This window comes from Berghia stephanieae, chromosome 3 (genome assembly GCF_034508935.2).
Source record: "Berghia stephanieae isolate SIO BIC M18660-M18661 chromosome 3, UCSD_Bste_1.3, whole genome shotgun sequence".
Classification (NCBI taxonomy): Eukaryota; Metazoa; Mollusca; class Gastropoda; order Nudibranchia; family Aeolidiidae; genus Berghia; species Berghia stephanieae.
In genome coordinates, this window is record NC_088362.1 from 92,798,761 (window position 1) to 92,806,556 (window position 7,796).

Sequence of the window (7,796 nt, forward strand, 5' to 3'; positions counted from 1 at the left end):
GATATTTCATCAATGGCCAAACAAGTCAAATTAGGAAAAGCAGTACACACTTTTTTCCAACAAAACTAGAGCTATTCAGGTCCATAATTCGGTCGATAGATTTATATGACTGCGAAAACTATCAGCAGTGTCAACGAAGAGGCTTCAGGCCTTTGAGAATAAATGTCACAGAAAACTCCCCTTCATTTCATGGAAAGACCACAAGACAGATGGATTTGTGCTCAATGAAATAACAACACTGGTGGTCCACTAGCCCCTACTTGCCAACATCAACTCCCTCCTGGGTCTCCTACCTTGTCGTTGGTGGGGGAGCTTGAGGCACTTGAGGCATATCGGGGGGCAAAGGAGTGATTCCGGTTGACCATCACGAGACCATCCCGGATGTCGAGCCTATAGAGGGGCCTCTAGAACGGCCCGCCCGGATATGTGACTAATGGAGATCAAACCCGGTGCCCGAATGGCATCATCAATGGCGAAGCGGTCGGCCGCCTAGCCAAATACTACCGCGTTCGTGTCGTCGGCACGGTTGAGAAAGCGAACGTCCCAACCTACCGTCAACTGGAAAATGCGAGATGCACACATAGTCCCTCAATATCGAGAGCCATAGTATGGTAAAAATGAGCTTTTGTCAAAGCTACTGGCCGTCCATAGTGTTGACATTCTTCTATTACAGGTGACCCTTTTTATTCAGGCGCGCAATCTTCTCGATTCCAGATCCCAGGCTATATGGTTGTCCAGCGAGAGGACACTTCGAGGCTCAAAGTAGGGGTTAGTATTTGCACAATACCTACAAACCACAGGGAGTGACTTGGACTACACCACCAGTACCGGTGGCTAGCCTTCCTTCCATCTATCTGGGAGACTTTAATAGCCACCACCACGAATGGAGCCCCGAGACTGCAATGGGGCAGGTAGACAACTCTACTCATGGATGGACTATAACGATCTTCAAAGCAGACCCATTACCATGACGTAGCCGATAGACTACTTCAGTCTCTGGCAGAAGTAAGGAAGTAACGATGGCAAGAGACTGTGGAACGTCTCGACTTTACACACTCTAGCGGGCACGCTTGGCGACTGATAAAAAAATAGGATCCGGGCCGGAATTTCGCGAAGGCTGCACCAGAATGTGGGGCAGATACAATTGCCAGGAACACAAAGAACGGTAGAAAACGGATCCCTAATCAGGCTTTCGAGCGCGGTGTCCCCAAGGCATATCGTACGATTTTGGGCTCTCTACCTTTAGAGGAGTAGGTCTTGACATCCTCGTTCAGTCCAAGAGAAGTGGGTGCAGCCATTAGCGATGTCAAAAACAGCAAGGTAGCAGGAATAGATGGCATATATCCCGATATGGCAACTCATCAATGCCCCAGGGCACGGGCCTGACTGGCAGAGGCAATGTCTTGCAAAAGGAAAGCACCCACAAGTGTGGAAGCACGCAAAGATAGTTGCCATCCTGAAGCCGGGGAAACCGACAAAGGAGGCCGACAGCTACAGACCCATATCACATCTGAGCTAGTTGTACAAACTGTTGGAGCGAGTTCTATTAAATTGATGGGGCCCGGTCCAAGACGCTGCCCGCCACCCAAGCAGATCATCATTGCCTTTTTCACCCTGGGTCAGGGTATAGGCCACAGACAAACAGTTTCCATCCTTCTCTATCCTGAGGCAACTTTTTTATCTCATTCCAGGTCTTACCACTTCTCTGTATATCAGCTTCTTTAATTCTTCTCCATGTTCCTCGTGGCCTTCCCCTTGATCTTCTGCCCTGAGGGTTCCAGTCCAATACTTTCTTTGTTATAGTTGAGTCATTCTTTCTAAGCGTGTGTCCAATCCACCTCCATCGTCTTCTTCCTATATCCTCTCCCACTGGTTTCTGTTGTGTTCTTTTCCATACTTCTTCATTTTTTATTCTATCCATCCATTTTATTCTGAGTAGCTTACGCATGCACCTGTTTACGAAAATCTGTACCCTCCTTATACATGCCTGTGATGCGTTCCAAGTTTCACATCCATACAGTAGGACAGACTTCACGTTTGAGTTGAAAAGTCTTAGCTTTAGTTGAAGGGAGATATCTTTAGTTCTCCAAACTCTGTTCAAAGATGTGAATGCAGCCTGTGCCTTTCCTATTCGTGCTTTCACCTCTGCTTCCGTGCCTCCATCCTTGTCAATTATACTTCCGAGATAGCAGATAGTGTCTATATCTTCGAGTTCCTGATCTTTAACTTTGATCTGCTCCCTTTGACGCGTACCTATCCTCAAGACCTTTGACTTTGCAGGGTGAATTCTTAGACCAATTGATTCCGAGAGGCTGTTTATAATTGTGGTTTTTGCTTGCATCTGGTCCTGGGTGTGGGACAAAAGAGCCAGATCATCTGCAAAACCAGATCATCCAACTGTGTCCAGGGGGTCCACTGTATCCCATTTCTTCTCCCTTTGGAGGTTTCCTTCATTAGCCAATCAATGGCAAGGATGAACAGGAATGGAGAGAGCAAGCATCCCTGCTTGACACCAGTCTTAATTTCAAAGCTGTCAGTAAGCTGATCTTCATGTACAACCCTGCAACTTGATCCTTCATACATTTCCTTAATGAGGTTTACTATCTTTTCAGGGAGTCCATAATGTGCCAGAATTTTCCACAATGTTGCTCTGTCAATACTGTCGAAAGCCTTCTCGTAATCCAGAAAGTTGACAATAAGAGGAGAGTTCCATTCTATAGACTGTTCCACTATGACTCGCAGAGAGGCAATCTGGTCGGTGGTTGAACGGTTTTTTCGAAAACCTGCCTGTTCGTCCCGCAGTTTAGCATCTGTTGCATTCTTAATTCTCTCTAAAATAATACGGTTGAAACCTTTCCTGGGATAGAAAGAAGAGTGATGCCTCGATAATTATTACAATTACTGAGGTCCCCTTTCTTTGGAAGCTTGATAAGATGTCTTTCCTTCCAATCCTTTGGGAATATCCCGTCATTCCAGATTCTCTCAAATAGTGGGTGCAGGGCCTCAGCATTTCTTTCCGCATCAACTTTTAGAGCCTCCGGTGGAATCTGGTCTGGTCCAGCAGCTTTCCCCCTTTTCATCTTGTTAATGGCACCCACAATCTCTGCTATCGATGGTGGATCACAGCTAATTGGTAGCTCATTCCTTGCAGGCAAAATTTCTGGCTGGTTGTCTGGTAGTGGTCTGTTCAGAAGGCAGTTGAAATGTTCCCTCCATCGTTCAGATTGAGCCTCTTTTCCAAAAATAGTTTTCCCATCTTTGTCTTTGACTGGTACCTCTGGTTTCCCATATTTTCCAGCAAGTGTCTTGGTAGTTTGATAAAGGATCCTCATGTGTCCTCCAGTCGCTGCTGCTTCTGCTTTCTCTGCAAGTCTGTTCATGAATGCTTCCTTGTCTTTCTTCACAGATCTTTTGACTTCCTTAGCTATGGCTCGATACTGCTCTTGTGCATCCAGTCTTGAAGCCCTTGTTCGGCTTGCATTCACTTGTTCCTTCCTTGTTCTCCTCTTTTCAATAAGGTCCAAGGTGGTTGGACTTATCCATTCTTTATGTTCCGATTTCTTTACCCCCAATACCTCGTGGCAAGTTGTTATGTAGACTTCCTTGATCTTTGCTCAATGTGACTCTACACCTATGTCCTCCTCGAGCTCAGTAAGAGGTTGGAATCTATTACTTAATTGTAGTTTGAATTCCTCATTCTTTTCCCCATCAAGTGCATTCACCTCGAATTTTCTTCTTGTATGTGATCTGGCCCCGTGTTTTCTGAGTCGGAGCTTAAGCTTTGCCAATAGCAGGTGGTGGTCTGATCCAACATCTACCCAAGCAGATGGGCTACAGGAAAGAGAGGTGCACCATGGAACAGGTCATTGCCCTTACAGAGCATATCGAGGCAGGGTTTGAGAGGAAACAGCAAACTGGTGATGTATTTATAGACCTACACAGCGGTGTACGATACGGGCTGATGCGAAGTATTAATGCTCAAACTTGCAAAGATCATACGGTGCAAAAATACCTTGAAGTTGTTCTCTTCAATCCTATGGGAAAGACAATTCCACGTCGCGCTGGGAGATGCTACGAGTAAAGTTAGGAAACTGAGGAATGGGGTCCTCGTGGATCTGTTCTGGCGCCAATGTTGTTTAATGTCTACATTAGCGACATGCCGAACACTTCCTCCGTGAGGCTGGGATTCGCGGACGACTGGGCACTAGTTATGCAAGGTAAAGAGTGGACCTGTCTCGAGAGCTTACTCAGCAAGGACGTCACTAGACTCAAAGCCTACTTCGACACATGGTATCTGAAAATGACCACTTCGAAAACCGTGGCCACTGCATTTCACATATGCAGTGGCTGACACACCCGTAAACTGAACGTCCTCGTCGGGGACCAGCTTTTCCCATATGAGCCGCATCCAAAATACCTGGGGTGACGCTGAACGGCAGCCTTACCTGTCGAGTGCATCTCGAAAGAGTTGCCCGGAAGATAGAGAAACGAAACAGTCTTCTGAGGAAGCTGGCGGGGTGTTAATCAAGCGCTCATAAGGACGTCTGCCCTGGCACTATACTATTCCGCCGCGGAGTATTGCGCTCCAGTGTGAGATAGAAGCAGGAACGTTGAGAAGGTAGATGTTAACTTCGCAAGTCGATGCACATAGTGTCAGGAACGCTGGCAATAACGCCTAGAGAATGGGGCCTGATAATGCCCGCAATCCATACCCCCGATGCCCGGCGGGAGACGATTACAAACAACTAATTTAATAAGATCAAAGAGAGGGAATGGGGATATCCCTCTAAAGCGTTATAGACGGTGCCCCGTTTCGAGCCGAAATAAGTCCCGGCAACCCTTGTACGTAGATTCCCTGACTTCGGACAGAGATGCATACACAAGATGGAAGTCGGTTTGGACGAATTCAATCCCTCGAGGGTGCGGGGACATCGACTCCTCGAAACTGGGGGAGAAGTTGCCAGGCTTTTCCACCAGCAAGAGGAGACTCTGGATGGCAGCCAATCGGCTTCGGTCGAGAACCTGCCTAACAGTTCACTCACTGCATCAGTGGGGACTTTCCACCTGTCCAACATGTACCCGTTGAGATAAAGTGCCCAAAACCGCAGAGTATCTAGTCTTACGGTGTGTTGTGACGAAGCTCCTGGGTAAGTTTGCGACGGTGCACGAGTTCGGTACAGAATTTTCTGATTGGGTCGATCGCCATAACATGATAGTGTGAGCACCATTAGAAGCTGTGGTCATCAAAAAGAGAAAGCTCTTATGGTTAGGTCATGTGACCTAAATGGCCAAAACAATATTCCAGGGCACACTGGAAGAAAGGAGAAAAAGTGGTCAACAAAACAACAAAACTGGGTCGACAATATCAAAGAATGTACAAAGATGTCCTTCTCTCATCCGCCGCAAGATAAATGGCGCACAATAGCTGCAGCATCAGCTTTCACGTCCCCTACGATTGACGGGGTCAGGAGACTGGGATGAAGACAGGTGATATAAATTGATACATTCTGAAACTGTCAATAAATGAGTATAAAATGAACATTAAACCCTTCCGCGTGGCATTGTGAGATGCTTCGCCTCGGCATTCCATGAAGGAAAATAGGTAATCGATCAAATAAACATTTGACGTCAACAGGAATCACCCATGTTGTCCAAAGTGGGCGAATTGGGAGCGAATAATCTTGCCCAAGGAAAAAAAATCGAAAGTGCCTAAGACGGGGCTCGAACCCTAGACCTTCCCGGTCACAGTCCCATGTCTTAACCACTTGGTTACCTCGCCTCACCAATAAATAAGTATGAAACAAGAATAACTGGGCTTGTGAAATTCTCTGGCATTGTTTTTAAATAATTTGATATATGCAGTGTGTTTATTTATATAGTTCTTGACTGTTTAGTTCGTAATAGGCAAAAACGCAGAATTTCTGACTTAAACGCTGTGCTCTTCCAAAATACATTGTAAATATTATGATGCATTCTATGAAACAGCACATTAAAAATTTGGGCCAGAAAACTCATCCTTCAAATGTCGATCGATTAAAATAACCCTCTTCGTGTCAAAACAAAAACCTCTCAAACCTGCAACTTCAGGTCTTTATTTTAATTGATCGATAATTGAATTTTCTGACCAAAATTTAAATAGTGTATTACTTTTTTTTAGAGTAAGATAGCGTGCTATTCTAACTATGGTGATATCACGTGGCAGTTACGTGATCCGTCGAGTCAATATGGTTTTATATAAGAGTGACTTAGATAAAATAGAATTGAGTTTATAGTCCAAACAACATGGTTGTAACAGCTTTGTTTCTGTAGAAAAGAATTGTAATAACTAACACCTTACAAGCGGTTTGCATCTACTCACATGTTAAGTGTTGTTATTGGCTTTGGACCCATTGTAAAGCCGTTTGAGCACGTTTAGTGAATATTGTTCTACATAAAATCTCAAAGGTTTTTTTTATTTCTCTACTTACAACCGTATTTGTTTGATTATACATTTCGTCATTCGTGAAATTTTAATAATGTATTGATTTCTTTAAAATACGTCAACCTGTGTTTCCTTATTCATATATATGTATATATATATATATATATATATATATATATATATATATATATATAGAAAGAGAGAGAGAGAGAGAGAGAGAGAGAGAGAGAGAGAGAAAGAGAGAGTAATCAATGTATAACGATACTAATGTTGCTCGATGTCCAATTAATAAATAAACAAGCTTGTATGGAATTTTTCCTCGGGCCGTAATGAGTACGACGACCCCAAATCCCTCCACTCTCTTTATTATCCCACAACGCCCATCGACAATCGATGGTTGAATCTCATAATATTAAAAATTAATGGGGTTCCGCTAGTAAAAATGTTAATATTTTAAATTTTGATAATGATAAAAAAGAAAGGCCATCATCGTGATAAAATATGGATAGAATGTTCAAATGGCGACCATGTTCTTTGTGGTTACCATGGTGACGGTGACACACTGAATTTGCTATGCATTGTTTTTGTTTTTAAAATTTCTTGTCTGAAATCTGGTTTGGCGACTATGCCAGGGAATTTAAAATTTCTATCGCGATTGTATTATATTAAATATGTATATATATAATATATATATATATATATATATATATTATATATATATATATATATATATATATATATTGAATTGTGTTTGATACAAATATGGTACGAAAAGTGCTCGACATGCAGTAATGGAGCGAATTATTATTATTTAAAATATTTACCACAATGTTTGAGACAGTCTACATTAATGTTTCAGGCTTAATTTGCCATCGTCAGGACTGAGTTGTTTTGTTGACTGTTGTTGTTTCTTGAAGTGGTTCCGGTTTAAAGTTGCTTAACAGGAATTTACGCCGATGGGGACATCTTCCGTAGATCTCCCTTTTCATGTTGAGTGTGGCTTCATGAGGTTGTTTGATTATAGTATATTTTTCTTCCAGGCATAAGCTACATTGTTTTGATGTTGGTGTGTATCCTGTTGCTTTGGATAAAATTTTCCATGAAATGTTGTGGTCTATTTTGTTGTCTTTTAATACCATAAAAATAAGCTACTCGTGTATGCGCAACATAGAACAAATAATCTCAAGCCACAACAAAAAAATATTAATAAACCACCGACAAGAGCAAAACCCACCCACCAGAAAATGCAACTGCAGAAATAAAGAACACTGCCCGCTAAACAAACAATGCTTAGAATCAAGTTTAATTTACCAAGCCACAGTCACAGAAACTAAAACAAACAAACAAGAAAAATATGTAGGACTAACAGAAAATA